At 41.6% G+C, this 17,918-nt stretch overlaps 1 protein-coding gene across 15 annotated transcripts in view; it reads left to right on the forward strand.

Annotated features, from left to right (window-relative positions):
* The window catches only part of LOC127478752 (bifunctional heparan sulfate N-deacetylase/N-sulfotransferase 3), a 256,760-nt gene that overhangs the window by 114,210 nt on the left and 124,632 nt on the right, over nt 1–17,918 (forward strand). The gene's annotated exons all lie outside the window — the stretch shown is intronic.

Below are 17,918 nucleotides of genomic sequence, written 5' to 3' on the forward strand. Positions count from 1 at the left end.
TGTGTTAGTCATGCTAATGTGATACAGTATTTGTGGCTGCCTTGACAGTGTCCATTGAAATATTCAGGGAGCTGCTGCTTCCACACGTGTGTGTCCAGGTACCTTGTGCTGGATTAGCTCTACTCAATTAGCACTGTGTTGTCGAGCGCAGTTCAAACAAATGGCGTGGGCTCCTTCATCACCAGGTGACCTGCACTCATTACACAGAAACTGGCACTTACAAACAACTCTTCCATGAGATTGTCCCAGTTGGTGAGGGGCTGAGGTAAGAGGTCACATCCCGGCAGCAGCTGCATTTTGGATCTGCCGAGGCACCTTCGGCATCCTGTGCTCAGCCGGTTTAAACAAACACCCCCACCCACCTGCATCTGGATCCCAGAAACTGCCATTTTTCTTTCTGATGACGAGGCTGCAGGGCTGCTGTCACTTGTTTATATGGCAAACACGAGATCGATAAACTCCCAGGAATTCAGAGCTCACACAACGCTGCACTTCCTAGGGAGGATTAGCTGAAATGAAATGTCTGACAGCTCTGTGGCAGCTTTCACATTACAAGCCAGAATTATTTCTTCCCCTTCACAGTCTCTGATGGAAATGAGAGATGTTAAACTGCCAGTCACTTAAATCTTGGCCATTCATTAAGCAAGAAATGTTATATCAAGTCAGTAATTTGGCCTGCCTGGAATATCCCAGACCATTAGCAGTTACTGAGGAACACATCAGCCATTACTCTTTAGCTGGAAGATGGAGTCCAGTCATTAGTCCTGCCATCTTTACCCCAACACCTGCCAATGTATAGCATTTCTTAAGCTAGAACTTGCTAAGGGGTCACAATGTAGACTGGTATGAAAGGGCCAGAAGCTTCCAGAAATGTTTTGTTCTTCTTTGCAGTCTGAATCTTCTTGATGAAGATTCTTCTTATCTGCTGCATTTTTTTTACTACTTCAGCTCCTACATGTTCAGAACAGGGGTTACAGGGAATGCAAGGGAAAATGACGCTTTCCTAGAAGCCATGAGACAATATAAACACTAAATTTAGCATCAGGTCAATCCTCTCTTTTCAAAACTGATGAAAATCTAAATTTAAAAGTAATAAACTGCAGGTGCAAATAATGGTTTTAATGATATTTTGTTGCATCACATGGGTGACTTTATGATCAAAAGATACATTTCTAGGCCATAGCTGACTCTCTTCCACTCATGGAACTCTGTTCCCATGTTGCACAGTCAGTGGCCTTGCTCTCCCAGCACACTGTGTTTTCCTACCAGTTGTTGGCGTGGAGTGCTGTGTGCTTTGGCAGAAACAGCAGCCCTCCAGAATTTGAAATGGAACAGCGAGCGTGAAGCTGCACGTAACTTCCTCCCACAATGGGAATGACCCTGCCTTCCTCCAGATGTGCTTTTACTAATACTGACTTGAAGGAAATTATTCCCTTCTACTGCCACGAATTCCACTTGAAGCTTCGTCCTTCCTAGTTGAGGTAACTGGAAGGAGCCATCATAGTAAGATGGAATCCTACTCTCTTTTTTTTGATGCAGATAATATCTCTCACAGAGCTGTGACTTAAACACACTAAGCTTTGCTTTTAGGCAGGAGGATTTATTTTACTCATTTGGAATTGGAAGCTGGTAGGTGGTAGACAGCCCTATCTTTTTCTACAAATCTCTGCTGATGCTATTTTTAAAAACAAAATGAATAAAGGTCCCTTAGGAGATGCAGCGTAAGTCAACAAACATTTACTACATCCTTGCCTTTTTTATTTAATAACTACTGATTTTAAAATCTGTCACATTGCCTGTTGCTGTTCTGCTTCAACAATGTGTAGAAGTTGCATTATAGTATCAGGACACAACTCTATGACATAACATTGTTCACATAGTTGAGGGCTTTAACCCTGGAAGGGGGGCCCTTTTTGTGGTCTCACCTTGAGTGTCCTCCATCTCTGCGGTAGCTTTTCGGTGTCTTGGTCCCAGGGATACTTAAAACTCCAGGAAATGTTAGAAGAGAACTGGATGTTTGTTCACTTTGGTTTGTTCATAAGTCTGTAGTATTTGGGCATCACATTTTATCACAGAATCACAGAATGCTTTGGGTTGGATGGGACCTTTTAGGTCATCTAGTCCTACCCCCTCCTGCAAGGAGCAGGGACATCTTCAGCTGCATCAGAGCCCCATCCAACCTGACCTGGAATGTTTCCAGGGATGGGCCTCTACAGCTTCTCTTGTAAGGACATATATTCTGCACCAACAAAAGGAATTTCAGAATGGGAGCAGTAAATTCCATCTGCCTTCACAGGATCTAAATGAAAGAGGGAAACAAATGGAGGGAGAAACTTCCTGCACCCAAGTAAAGGGAGGAATAACAAGATTCCCTCACTGCAGCCTAGGCTGACTCTTTCTTCTTAAGTCAAAGTGCTTCTGCTTTGTGTTTGGGTCACAACATCTTTATCTGAAACAAAGTGGACCACTGTCATTCAAAACTGAAAAGGATGAGGGGAAAGCACTGTATTTTCAAAGGTGAATAGGACATAAAAATACACTAAAAACTCTTGCAATTTTGTCTGGTTTGAGTGGAATTCCAACTTTTCATATATAGGAATCATTTCAGATTGTCAGTTTAAATGTAATGATAATATTGATACAAAGATAAACTTCTTTCTGAAGAACTCCCAAGCTTTCTCTTTTCTTTTTTTTTTTAAAGGACTTCCTGCATATTTTAGCAGTGAATAAATCTTAAATTAATTCTATAATAGATGATGGAAAAGCACTTTAGAACACGAAAGAAAATCAATGGCACCATAATTTATTAGAAAAATTAAATTATGTGCATTTTATCCAGTTTTGGTGAAGTTTTCCATTAATGTGGTTTCTGTGTTTATCCAGGAGATACCATTAATCTGACAAAAATATTTTTTTCTGGAAATTAGTCTATCACTTCTTTTTTTTCCCCTCTCTTTTATGTTTATTTCATGTCCTGCTTTCCAAACATCCCCAGACTTTCAGCCTGCTAACTTGTATATCTGTGGGCAAATCGTTTGACCTCTTTTTCAGTGATCTCCATCTGCTGAGGGGGGACAGTGCTTCCCAATCTCCCTGGGGTTGAATTTAAATGGACTGATGTTTATAAAATCCTTTCAGTGCCTCCTGTCCTAAATTCTCAAAGGAAAGTCATCACACAAAGAGCTGTGGGTACTAACTACACTTTGAAGAAATCGTGAGCAGCCTCTTTTTGTCTCCCCTGTTTACTTTGTTTTTCTGAAATGTTGATACACAGAAAAGTCAAGCCAGGAAAAATAGGGGGGAAAAGCTTTTACTCCTACTTGACAGATATTTTGCTGTTGAATTAAAACTCCAAAGATAAAATGAGAATAAAAACGTACATGCTTTAGCTGTCTAATCTTTTATCTGTGCCTCAGTTCTCGAAATCATTCCTGAAGTAGAGACATTTCCTACATACTTGTGATTTTAGCCAAGTGTCACATGAAAGGACAGGCTGTTCCCATAACATTGGGATCTCTACATTACAGCAAGCCTTTACCTCAGTTAAAAGGAACACCTGAACACCCCGTGGCCATGTTATTCTGTAATTATCCATTGTAGACAACTCACCCTTGCTTTGATAAATAAAAGTACATGGGGGATACAGGCTTCCCTGGAGGAGATCAAATAGAGGAAAGATTTAAGAGATCACAAAGGCCACTTTCACAGTGTAAATCCAATATTAAAAGATCCTCTGATACCAGAAGAATCTCAGTCTATTAATATCACAGAAGGTTTATGTTAATGAATGGTGAGCACTTGCAAAGACGGGTTGAGTATTGTGGTACTGATTCTGAGTGACATCTTCCCATTTACACAGGGCCATAAAATAGAGAAAACCAGTCTGTCTGTCCTTCTGTGACAAGCAAGTCACTCCTGAATTCCAGACCTTTTACTTTTGTTCTTGAGCTTCAGCTCCTTGGTGTCATTGCTAATTGTCTTTGTTTTCTGTGCTTTGGCTCCCACGTTTTCAGTAAGTGTTGTGTCTGTCACCTGACTTTCTGTGATGTCCTCAGGTGTGAAACACCTGCTCTGTGTACCAGGTGATTACCCATTAATTTCTGTTTCCTCTTAAACACACTTCTGCAATAAACTCTCCAACAGTGATGCACTTGAGTAGTGAGTCTGTAATGTGCATAAATATGTGTTTCTGCCACAGAATGTTTTTCTGCACACTGCAGTTCTAGTACTTAAGTTCCTTCTTTTGTGGTTATTTTTTGCAAAAATTGACTTCACACAACATCAGGTTTTGCTAACCTCATTTGCACAAAAGCCCTGTAACATTATTAATAATGATTTTAATCTAAAATTTAAAAAATCTACTTTTCTACACCATGCTGTTCATCACGTTATTTTCTGCTGTCTCTGGAAAGTTTATAGCTGTACCTTGCAGTTTGCCAGACTACTCTCCATTTGTAGGCTACTACCACTTCATGTATATATGAGAGCAAAGAACGAGGTAAAGAGAATTCCTACTCCTCAGATACTAATGTGTCAATGACATTCTCATTAATTTTCATTTCTAAGTATTTTAAAGCTCAGGGATAAGTTGTTTGAATCCATTAGAGCTGGCGCCGATTTTGGTGATTTCCCCTGAAAATGGAGATTTAGTCACTTGCTTACTCAGGATGCTGTGGGCAGATGATGGAAGGTGCTTCCAGGCCTGCTGTGTTCCCAGACAGGTGCCAGAGCTGCCAGCAGTGCCTGGTCCCCACCCAGGGGCTGCTGCCTGTGGTCCCCAAGGGCTCTGCTATTCATGGGCAGGTTCTGTGTAAGGAAAGATGCTGTTGCTGTTCCATGCTGGGGAGTGTAGTTGCCATGGCTGATCATTTGGGATGCGTGGTACTTTCCTGGGAAAAAAAGCAAAAATAAAGGTTTCTCGTGCTCATTCTGCAAGCTGTAAATGCTGGAAGGTGTGGTGAGCCACCTTATTTGTGGGCTTTCTAATGCAGCGTAGCCAACAGATATAATTTGTCTTACTATTACTGTTGTAGGAATAACAATAATGAGCCATTTTTCCTTTCATTAACTTTGTGATTTTGACAGATTGGCTGCTTTTAGAAAGGCACAGACTAAATCTTGGAATTCCGTCTTCTAAAAAACATCCTCCCTGGGAAAAAGTCTTCCAAAGGCCAAGGAAATACTTCAGCTTGCAGGTTTTTTGAGGTGGTTTCCTTGTGTTCTTGTCTTAGGAAACTGGTCTCTAATGAGCACATCTGATTTCAAGCTGCTTCAAGCTTGCACTGGGGAGAGAGAAATTTATAAGCTCTGGGTCAAAGTTTGAGGGAATTTCCCTTTGTCTCCACAGAGTCTCGAGTGTGATGATTTCCTTGTGCTCTTTAGGAAGCAGGCCTGGTACAAACTAACCCAGCTTCTAAAATAAGGGCTGCAGAAAGACACTGCATAAGGATTGAAAAGCTGGATTTCTTTTTGCCAGTCTTGCAGATGAAAATACTTTTTCTTGTTATTTCTTTTCTATGAAGTAGAGATTTCGAGGTGATGATAGTCTGGGATTTTCTGTGAGCTTTTCCACGGGGCTTATCTTTCCCTCTGAGCCATACAACCTCTGGAGCATGGGATGAGGCAGTAACAAGCAATGGGCAGTCAAAGTGTCCCCACTGATATCATTTATTTAAACACCTGCTTTATTGTGATGATCATTAAATAGGCTGAGGTCTTTGAAGGATGAGAAGGTAGAATAAGTAGCTAGTTGATTACTGACAGAAACAATTATTTAATTTGGGTATGATAAAATAATTGAAAACCCAGGTGAGGTCTTATTAGCATATATTTTGGTATGCCTAACTCTTTAAAATAATATATTGTTCTTTCACAGCCCTTGGTTCCTCTGTACTTCCTCTGGGTTCTCACAGTTCGGGTCTCTTCTCACAGCATGGCCCTAAATTCCACTTGAGTGGAAATGGTGCTGGTGACTTGCATTTTAGGATAAAACCAAATTTTATTGGCATCTGTCATGCTTTCCTTCTCCACTATTAGCTTCCCACTTTTGGTAAGTAGGTAAGAACTCATTTTGGTAAACTCCATTATCTGCATTATGTACAACCCCAGCAACAAAGATTCATGTGGGAAAAAGTAGTTTATGTTACTTCACTGACAGAGGATATCTTTGAAAATAAAACTGGTATCTAGGCCATTAGATTTTTCTTTTTTTTTTTTTTTACTTTCTTTTTCTTTTTTTTTTTCTGTATCTTTTATTTTATCTCTTTCTTTCCCCAGAAGAGACGCAGCGAGCTTTTAAAAAGCATATCTGGGAGCAGAATAAGTTGTACAGGTTTGTTTTATGTTTGTTAAGGAAAAAGTTTATCAGACTGTTTAGTTGGTCTCTGTAGATTCATTTTGTGGAGAAAGGTTGCCAAAATGTCAGTCAAAGCTTAAGGGAAAGCCTACAGCAATCCTGATGTATTAAAATAAATAAAAAAAGTAATGCTGGTGAAAAGGCTTTGGACCTGTAAATCATGTCTGTGCCAGGGTTCATTTCTGAGTGTTTACCAGTATTCTCAGTGCTGACATGGCTTCATGCAAGGGGATCTAAAGCAGCTACAGTTCGTGTGGCCACACACATTTTCAACACACCAGATCAGAGTGGAGGGCGAAGCTCCATCAGCTGTGGAACTGCAGTTTCCTGCAGGCAGCCCTGTCAAGTGTTGCTCCTCTCTTCAGGCTGATGCTTGAGAACTCTGGGGTACAATTCATTTCTACAAGATGACTGCACCCACTTTCCCTTTGGAATGCCAAGTGCCATGTGTTACCTGCACCGGTGTCTCAGTCCCTGTATCAAACCCACGGGCCTGTTCCTAAAATTTATGCGGAGTTGTAGGGAAAGGAAATACAGATGATGGATGTGTTCACTCACTCCACTACTCTTGCAGCTTCTCTTTTTTGTGGTGCCACTTGGTTCGTCCAGACCTCATTATCTGGTGTTGCTCAGACATCCAGCCCGTCCCTTGCTTGAGATAACTTAGGCTGCCCCAGACAGCTGAGGGGGAGCAGGGAATGGAGGCCACGTCTTTTGCAGCATAATAACAACTTCATGTCCAATGCACTTTGTTATGTTGTCCACCAGAAGGAACAAGCACTGGCTTGGCTGTGATGTGGCTGTGATCTGTTGATTATTAGCTTCTCCTCAAGTCAGAAACAGAATCCCCTCATGTTTAGCTTTAGTTGAAGGGGTGTGAAAAATTGATGGCACCAGCAAAATCAAGTCTCTGGTAAAAATTACTGGTTCTCAGCAAGATTTGTCAGTGTTTTCTTTGTCACAAATCAAAAACTTTTTCAGATACAGAACTGAATTTTATGTTGTTTTTATTTTTCCATGGCACTTGCCAATTGTTTCCTTGTCAACTCAGCTAATAAGTAGCATACCACTAATTCTTACCAACCAATAGCAGACCATCCCGAGTCTATCTCCCTAAACTGATAAACAAAGACAAAAGGAGTCTTTTCTTACTGTTTATACCTGGTATTTTTCTTACTGTTTATAAATACTGTTTTACAGTTTTTAAGTGGAGGGGCTTTCTTTCTGATTTGGAATTGATTTCACTCCTTTCAGCTTCAAGGCAGAGCAGGTTACACGTGTGTTAAGGCAGAGATTTATCTGATGACACATGAATAAGGATCTGCACAGCCAGGCTCCTAATTACCCAACTGATTGCCCTGCCAATTAGCTGTTCCCCAGCTTACATGGCCCTTCTGTCTCTGGCCTGTCTGGGTTCCTACTGTTCCTTTCCTGCTACAATCCAGGCAAAGCCAGAAATCTTCTCTTGTGCCCCTTTTCCCAGAGCTCTTGTTGTGCACGATGCACCCACTGGTGTCCATCAGCTCTCTTCTTGCTGAAATATTGACCTTATTTTAAAATTCATTTCATTTCAATTACTGACCCAAACGACTTTTTCCTTCACATTCTTGGAAGTTCCCATTGATTAACAAAGAAATACACATCTGATTTCTAAAACCTTCTTCCTTTTTTTTTCAAAAATAAATGTTGGGTGTGTGTTTAATTGCATTAAGTTACTTGAGATGGAAAAGCTTCCTTAATTTAGTAAAGTACTCTGTGGATCATGATAAGGAGGGTTCTACTCGTGTTCTGCCTTTCTGATGGCATCAGCAATAAAAAGCACAGAGGACCGACCTATTTTAATCATTAAAATTGCAAAGGCATGTCAGAATGCTCAGGGAAAACAGGTCTTCTGAGTGGATGGCATATTTATGTAAGTGCTTTCAAAGTAAAAATGCTTTTTATGGTTGTGTCATTAAAACAACAAAACATGAGGAATGCAGCAACAAAGTTTTCAATCTTAATTATAAATCAGCTCAATTACAGGTACAATGTAACCTGTATTTCTAGTTTGCTGCCTATAAAATTAAATTATCTTTGTTGATATAAAAGTACAGAACCCATCTGTCAGGTAGATGAGTTAAAAGCAGTAAGAACTTCAGATTTCTCCTCATTTTTCTTGTATTTGTAGCTACATATATCTGAACAGTGAACCATCATAGAATTTTTATGATTTTAATTTAATTTCTCAGGCATTAACTTAGTTCTTCCAGAAGTGAATTACCCAACATTCCTGGCTGGGTTGTGGGCTGATTAATTATTAAACAAGTAGAACTAATGAAATGTACATATTTGTGTAGAGGTATAAGACATTTTACAGTCCAGAGTCAGAGATTGTAACCCAAGTGCACACGCTCAGGTCCTTTCCCTTCAGGAACAGGTCTCCAGTGCAGCAGAGAGGGGGGAACATGTCTGGAGCCATGTCTTCTCAAGTTATCTTGGGGTACAAGGTCTTGACCAGCAAGCAGAAAGAGACCAAATATTAAATAAATGTGGGATAAAAACCTGTCAAAAATGTACAGTAGAGAAAGGAGCTGAAAAAAGTAGCTGAAAATTCAGGAGGAGAACTGAACCAGTTTTACCCGTGAACATCCTCTATAATGAATAGCTCATTGTGAATTTAATATGTTGCCTGCAGTGGGCTATTTTAAGTGGATCTCTGTAGTTCATACATGTATTTATGATATTGAAAGCAGTGACAGAGCATTGGCGGCTGTAAGAGCCTGGGAATATATCTGCCTGGAGCTCAGGCAGACACTGAACATCTGGAGTAACAGGAATCTCCTTGACATGTTGCAGAGCTAAAGCACTCTAACATCACCCAGTTTAGAGGAGCCACTGAGAGAGATTTCAGCAGCCTGGTCTAAAACAGTATTTCAGAGAAAATAACCAAGTGAGCCAAACCCTGGGCTCGTATTTTTTACTGCTGTATCCAGACAATTTACAGTGCTCAAGCAGCAGGATAGGAACCCATTGGCTGTCCTGTGTGTAATTAGTTGGGTGAACAGACAACTGGAATTAGCAAAAAAATCTATTTGGGGAAAAAGTCCTTTGTGCGTTCCAGTGATCCCGTGTTTGATTACAGAACAGTCTAATTAAGGTCCCATAGAAAAACTGGCTCTTTCATTCCAGCAGGGCTCTGGAATGCATTGACAGCATGCTTGTGCCAACGGAAGAACCACATGCGCACCTGCTCACTGATTTTAGAAAATCAATTAATCTAATTAATACGGATTAAATGGGATAGGATCAAACCAGCAATGAGCAGGCTCACAGAGAAGGTAACTTGTGTGAGATAAGGTGTGACTGTGTCTACAGGTAGGACCTGTGGTGTCCTCAGGGCCTGTCTGTGCACAGCACGGGCCTGAGCAGTCTACTGCAATTCTTTTCTGTCTCTCTTGCCTAATTATCTTCCAGAGTCTTGGCACAGGGAAAGGGAAAGGACAATGCTCATGTATCCTGAAGTGAAGTCAGGTTATGGCCAGAGCATGCACAACGTCTTGGAAGACTGATTTTTAGACATATGAGAAAATAACAGTGCTGAGAAAGTCGTTCCCAAGGAAAAGGGCTGGTGAGGCCTCTGTGCACGGCCATCAGGGACCTGCCTTCCCTGTGACTTCTTGCTGTTTAAACCAGACAGTAACTGGGAAAGTTACATTATGTCTTGTGATATTTTATTTAGGTTGGTTTCCAAAGAGGAGAGAAGCTGTAATGATAGCTCTGGGTAGCAGTGGCTACAAAAATAACTGGGCTTTTAACCTGCCTCTGGTGGCTGAGTCTGTTCATGGCCTCTCCCATATCCATCCCCTCACGGGCACACAGAGCATCCAGGCACTGTCACTATCAGTGCCACATTTCAGCAAACATAAAGAGAATAATATGTGCTGTTTCTGTGGGCTTCCAGTGAACTTAGTCCACACACCAGACTTCAAATGAAGGTTGCTGCACTGCCCGTGTTCAGCATTTGTAAAACTTTTAGATGCAACAGTGTATTTTTCCAGACTTAGAAAACGTACGTCTTCAAATCTAGTCTGCAGTGTCACCTGCACGAAACCATCTGGTTTGGGTACAGCTTAGTTCCACCATCAGGAACTCAGAGAAGCCGTGTAAGCTGTGTAGAATTTTATGAGGAGAAACAGTTTTCCTTTACACTGTCACACAGAAAAGAGTCAAGAGATGGAAGCCCTGTTTGGTGTGTAATTAACCCCTTCGACCTCTCCCCTGCCCTCTGGGCAGTGGGATGAACGTGCAGGAGGGCAGGGCAATTCAGCAAGGAGCATTTGGAGTAAATCTGGGGACAAAGAGTGACTAATTACTTCTTCCAAGACAGGTTTTGACACTGACATACCTGATTCTTTTCTCACCTAATTCCTCCACATGCATCTGTGATGATGTTTGAAGTTGTTTCCTTGACACAAGTTGTGGCTATCCATAATATTTAGTATTGCCATGGAACTTTTTTTTAGATTTTTCCCCATAACTTTTTTTCAGAATCAGTCCCTGGAATAGCTGTGCTTTTGTGGTGAAATTCTCCTATCTTGATTCATGACATAAACCCTTCTTTCTTGTTTCTCCATGTCCTGATTACTTGTATAGCACCAAAGAGAATGTTGCATATTAACTAAATCCATTATTTTTTAAGGTTTAGGGAATTTTAATTGTTTTTGAGTGAAAATTTTTCTTGACTTTGTACGTAAAAAAAGAGGTAAAAACCTTTCTTGTAGTTGGCAGTTATTCTTAGAATTAATATTTGCTGTATTATTTCAACAGTCTCTCAGTTTGTTTGTTGGTAAGTTCTGCTACTGTTTTCTGTACATGGATACAAAAGTGGGGCCCTCTGCAGGCACTAAGCCAGGGAATGGAGCAGTGGGGAGGTGAGTGGTGGACTGGGTAACTACAGAAATGGTTTCTCCCCATTCTCACCCGCTGTGCATTAACACACAAGAGGAACACATACTCTCAGCAGTGTATTCACTATCCAGTCTTTCAGGATTTTTTTCTCTGCAGAAATGAGGGATTCAGGGAGTCTAGAGGGCTTTCACCAGGTTTCTGCAGGACCTTGGTGGTGTCTCTGGTCAGAACATGTTTCTCTCCGGTGGCAGAAATGCTGTGGTGGGATCTCCAGTAAAGCATCTCCTGAGATCCCTTTTTCCAGTGTCACTCTTGCTGTCCCAGTGCCCATGAGAGGTTTATAAAGTCTGTTATCCTTTCTTTGGCACTAATCCATGCCCTGAGATTTCTGTGGGATGAGGAACAGTGTGATTGACTCAACTCTTTTCCTGCACTTGGGATGCCAAGGGGACATCCCTTTCTGATACTTTCAGTTTGCACTAATAATTAGAAATGCTGTAGTCCTAAAAAGCTCTAGAAATATAATTAAAGTCAAACAGAATACTTCCTGGGGCAGAAATTGGCAGTGGTACTTTCTGTTCCCTAGGATATGTCCAAAGCTATAAAAATGAGCCCTTGTTTGTAGACAGATGGGAAGCCTCCTGTGTAGGACAGAGGAATGTGCCTGGCTGTTTGTACCCTCATCTTACCCAGAGGGACCCAAAGAGAAACCTTGTTCAAGTGAGGACCTTCAGTCAGCTTTTATCTTGTGTGTGGAAGACACAGTTTATCTGTCTGAGGGATAATTGGACGCCAGATGACAAAGTGAGCTAATTTAATAAAAAGGCTGAGGAATAAAGATTTGAGTCTGCAGCTATGCCTAATTCTGTTCTGTTTGCAGTAAAAATAATACCACCTTTCCTGTGACATGGCCATTTTAGCGACTATGTTCCAAATTACTTGATAGAAAAAGACATAAAGATTCTTCCTGCTTTGCAGCCATTTTGATCAGGAGATAAAAATGACCAGGTTGTAAAAGTAGTAATATCTGGGTCATTGAATCAATTCAGCACCAATTTATGACTGTGCAGGGAAATGAAAATGGAAAACAAATAGTCTTTAAGTCCTGTTAAGAGAAGATATCCATCACTCAGGCTCAACTTTTCATTTGTAGGGATATGAATACCATAAGCACTGAACATGACTCTCAACTCATAAATCAGGTTTGAAACAAAAACTTTTTGAGGTCTACAGGGAATATTTACAGAACTGCTGTATAAACCAGCAATGCAGATGTGCATAAAGCAGAAGAAGATTAAATGTTGTACCTATAACCTTAGACTTCAGAGAGTTTTAGGAAGGATGTTATAATTTCTGTGGGCTGACAAAGGCAGAAACACTGTGATCTCTGCCTCGTTCCTTCTTAGATTTGTAAAATTGTTGAGTGCTACTAGATTTCATCAAGGACCTGAAGTGCCAAGCTACCAGATTAATTGAACTTGCTCATGAGAAGCAGTGATGAGCATTTTAGCAGATGCAGTAGGAGTTCCAGTGTCCCTCTGTGCTGCAGAGAAATTCAAGCTGATAGAAGCTCAATGGATTGTGGTTACCGCCTCTTCGGTTGTTAAAGCAAAGAACATGTCAAATCAGCCACTGGTAGGATAACGTGTTGCCAACACTGAGATATTTTGAGTTAACATTTACTTATATACAGTACAGAAATGTCAGCCTTAAAGCATGTTACCGAGTTCCTTTATTGAGTTGGGATTTTGTTTGTTTGTTGAGATATTGCTCCACAGGCCCTGTGCATGTTGTTCCTGCTGGAAAGGTGAAGCCAACGTTTGTTGCTCTAGTTCTTTCTGCTGGCTTTGGTTTGTCCATCTGTTCAGTGCCCTGCCTGCTGCTCTACTCAACCAGTGTCACCTTGGACTGGGGCTGTAGCTGGAGATGTTCAGGGTGTCCCAGGAAAGGATGTTGGCAGTTCCAGGAGCTTTGCTCTGGGAACTGTCACTGAAGCGAGTGCTGAGCAACACTCGGCTGCTCCGTGCCACTGGAGGGGTTGTCTCCAAGTGTCCTCAAAACAGTCAAGCATAAAGAGTTCTGCTGAACTATGGAGTTGATTTCTGCCTCCTTGTGATTTCCTGGGGAACATGCAGTATTTTTTGCTCATTCCTGATCTCACTTGTTGAGTAATGCCTTTAGCTCAAGCTGTCTACATTCCTATAAATAACTCTTTTGGCTGTGGCAGAGGGGTTTGATGATGGTGAACCAGGGCAGATGTGGTAACGCTGATCCATACACTGGTGTTTCATTGTCTGTCTTGAGTGGGATTTCAGGGGGAAAATGTTTGTTTTCTCAGTTGTTTTTACATCAACAAATAAAATAGTCCTGAAAAACACCAAGCCTGTACAAAAGAACAGTATCTAATGATGTTATGCAAGACCAGCACAACAGTTCATGACTCATGGCTTCTTCTGAACTCGGCTGGAGGGCAGTGAGAGTGCAGGGAGTTCTTTTTCATCCTGTTGTACTTCTGTAGCATAAACAGAGTGCAGCTCTAGCTCCCAGTCTAACACTAACTTGCACATATAGTTTTACCCATGGGACAAGAGTGATCAGCTGCACCCATCACACCTCACTGCCAGAGCAGCAGTGCCTTGGTAAGGCACCATCTGGCACAAAACTGGGGGGGTGAGGGGGGAAGGTTCAGTGAAATCTAGTCCTGCTTTCTGGGGGATGTTCTGAAATTTGCAAAAGATAAATGTCTTTAAACCTTCACTGCTTCCTGATTGCTTGGAGAGGGAAAGGGGTTGCACAGCAGTTTATTGAGAGCTAGACCCCTATTTGCTGGTTCAAAGGCCAAAAGGACCCTTTCAGTGAGAAAGGGGGAAGGAAGTGTGGGAGTCCAGCAGTCTCTGCCTGACTGTTCTGTCTGGAACTGATGTAACATCACCTGGCTGTGCAAGTACCACACACAAAGAAGCCAAAGAAGCTGCAAGGCTGGAGCACACTCCCTCTTGCTGCTTTTATGCTCTTCAGGGGTCACTGAGCCTGCAGTTGTAGGAAGTTAATCAGCTGTAGTACCTGTAGGGCCTCAGGCTCCTACAGGGTAATTTCATTCCTGGGACCTCCCACACAACCTTGAGTTTGGATGCTTGAGACTCTTCCCAAGAGCAGGAGTAGCCATGGCCATGCATTCTATGGCTGCATGTTTACATTTCTCTTTGCTGCAACGAGACATTTTGTAGCATGAGGTTGGAAACTGGAGTACTTCCTTTCATCTCCTGTTCCTTTAAGGTTTCTGTTTATGGACACCCTGCAATCCTAAAGTGGTGTTCTTGGTTTGCAAAGGTGATATCCAGCCCAAATGCATTAAGGAAGCAGCTTGTAGTGTAATGCTCGGTTGTTTTGGATTCTTACCACTACTGAATTCTCCTAATTTTATGATCATAACTCTCAGATTATCTGTAAATTACAAATGTTTGAGTAACTGATCAAAAGAGAGTGTAAATTATACATATTTACAGGCAGAAAAAGGGAGGTAAATGTCCGCTTTTCCCCATTTCTCCTTGAAACTCCAGTTCCTCACTTACAGCAGTCTGCTGCTCTGTCCCTGTGTGTTTGATCCCCCTTTCTGCACCAGCTCTGATTTTGTGTGGGTTACCAAGAAATGATTCTCAAGGAGCTGGTTTAAGAAGGCAGGTTACCTGTGTGTTAAAATACCACCCAATTCTCAGTCTGTAACTGGTATATCCCAAAGCAGATGTGTTATTCTCCTTAAAGCTTAGCCCAGCAGAAACAAACTGTGTGTTATTTTACGGTCCAGATGCAATGCCCAAAGAACAGGGAATTCATGGATAACTCCCAGGTACCTGAGATCGGAATCACTGGTGCCTTTCGAAACTCAAATCATCCCTTAGCCTGTCTCAGGGGCAGGCAGCTGGGGTTCTTACTGGTCTCTGAGGAGTATAAGAGAAATACTGTCTTCCTGAAGCAGCACCTAAAGGAGCAACGTTAGCATGTCATGGAAATGACTTTACTGTGATACATTAAAGAATGATGTGCTCAAGTCCTGTGCATGCAAGCTATTAGTGCTTCCTCCCCCCACAGAGCAAGCTGTTTATCTTTCAAAAGGCTGGAAACTCTTCATTTTACTTTCCAGAGATTTCCTTGTGGAACAGACAGTATAAATAACACCTGTAATATGAAGCTTTGGGGATAAAGAGAGATAATGTTTGTGCTTAATTTCTTTCCTTCTTCCCATCCATGTCATGTTCCACATTTGCATATGAAATTCATCTCCCACCCTTTCCCATGAGCCTTGTTCGTGTCCTGCTGTGCCTTCCCACACAACTTGGCCAAGACTAAAAGACCTTTAAATCTGTCATTGAAATGTATTTTGGGAACTACATTTTAGACAGTATTTCTGTTTAAACGAGTTTTCCCTGATTCCCAAATGTTAAAGAAATACAAGATAGAGAATCTAGGAGAAGGGCAGACCCTGATGCTGTCAAAGCATGTCTTTTCCACTAGAAATAACATTCTCTGGACTGAGCTGATGAACCTGAAGCTTTCAGCCATGTTGTCTGTATTTATGTATGTTTGCACTCAATCCCAGGGAGCAGAGAAGGTAAGGAAAGAGTGCATTAGGACCACCCTGTGTTGTCTATACACAGGAGTAAGAAGCAGCTGTTGCCAAGATTTCTGAACTCCTGCTCTCTGCCCTATCTGGGAGCTCAGCTCAGATTACCTGGGACTTGGTGTTCTCAGAAGGAATTCAGAGTAGGGTGTTGGAGTATCTTTCCTGCTGTTATTTACAGTGAAGCCTCAAGTGAAATGGGGGACCATTTTTACAAAGGATTGTACAGATTTGTAAACTCGATGCTGTTTCCCTAAATGAAAGTGGGGAGCAGCTCTTCAGGTGGTCTTTATAACTGCCCCAAAAGCCACTGCTGAAAGCCACAAATAGATCTTGTCTCATCCTTCTCAGCCCAGTGCTCTCCCCACTAGAACAGGCATATTTTAACACTCTAGTACAGTGATGCCAAACCCTGTGATTAGAACTGAGATGTTTTGTAGTTTGTGATTGCTGCAGTATTGACATTTTTCTTCAAGTGTCAGTCTTTGGAGTTTCTTCAGAACAAGGAGTCTCAGCTTTCTTTAGAAACAAGAGTTTCAAGCCCTGGTGGTTGCAGAAAAATGCTTAAAAATGGGACTCTGATTGTTTCATCACTTTGTTTCGAAGAACAGAATGCTTATATTCTTTCTTTTCATTCTTTTTTTATTATTTTTTAACAGCTGTCACTAATAATCACTAAATTAAACATTGCTCAACTTTCTCAACTAATTCATGGCTGTGTGGTCATTTGTTATGGCTGCACTGCAGAAAAAAAGCCTGTAAGGAAAGAAAGCACATATTTTTTGCATAGTTGTTGGATGCTTCTCTGTTAAAAGGTAGGACTGCTGAGGCACATTTAGTTTGCATGCCAGTTGCTGTGAGACATTTCTGATGGTCCATCTCAACCACCACACCATCTGCTTTTTCCAGGCTATTTATTCCATCCTTGTCTAACCTCTTTCTTCTTTAAAAGCAAGCACATTTTCTGGAAGCTGTTACCACTCACTAAATTATTTTTTAAACACTTTCAGGAAAAATTAATCTGGGCTCCACCTTGTCAAATATTCTGTTGCTGGAGCAGCTGTGCTTCTGAGGGAAGAAAATCCTACTATCAGTTAGGGTTACAGTGTGGTGTGTCCACACTGGACATGCCTCTTGCCTTCTCCTCAGTTAGTCATCTGTTCAGGCTGCTTAAGCTTTTGCCTAATTTTGAGAGTGTGAGTTATCATCATGACCGACATGGCAATACCCACAAGTGGAAATGAGGTTAATCCTTGACTATCTTCTTGAATCAGCCCTTGAAGAATGAGGTACTCCTCCTTCATCCCACCTGTAATTGTGTTGAGGAAAGTTTTTAATTGTTTCCAGGAAGAGGTATGGATTTCTTAGCTGTAAAACCAGCCATCTTTTCCAACCTCATGGAGCCCTTGTCTTCGGTGGTGGTGGCGATGGGTTCATTATGCAGTGCCTTGGATCAGTTTTACATTTTTTACTTTTAAACATCCTTCTTGATCTTGTGTTTTCAGAAGGCCTATAAAAATGCATGGCTTATGTGCACAGTCCTTTGTAGCCTGGAATCACAGCTTCCCTAAGATGTATCCTCTTTAATCAGGGCACACGGATCTCCCCTCCCCGCTGCTCATTATGACTGTGGTGGTGGTGCATTCTGGTGAGCACCAGCACAACACAGAGAGCAGCCCCATAACTGGGAAATGGGCCTTCATATGGAAATGTCCTCCTTCCTTTAATCATTTAAATCGATCCTTTCAGACTCTGCTGTCCCAACTCTGTGTGTGTCTCTCACCGATGGCAAGAAATGAACAGAGTGTTTTTGCAAGAAAGTGCACCGTGGATTTCCATAACAAAACTGCAGAACTCTGTTCCTACCCCATTGCTTAACCATTCTCAGAGGGATTTGAAAGGAGAGGATTTCGAATCCTAAGATACTGACGTGCTACTACCAACCTCACTGTGAGAAGTTTGCTTTTGGAAGCTCTGTGGCACAGAGACAGGAGGTTTTCATGGTGTTCTCTTCTCTTTCTTGGGTGATTAGCTCATTTAAATGCACAGAAAGTG

Source organism: Manacus candei, unplaced genomic scaffold (genome assembly GCF_025592945.1).
Source record: "Manacus candei isolate 608988 ecotype Guabito, Panama unplaced genomic scaffold, ASM2559294v1 h1tg000062l, whole genome shotgun sequence".
Taxonomy (NCBI): domain Eukaryota; kingdom Metazoa; phylum Chordata; class Aves; order Passeriformes; family Pipridae; genus Manacus; species Manacus candei.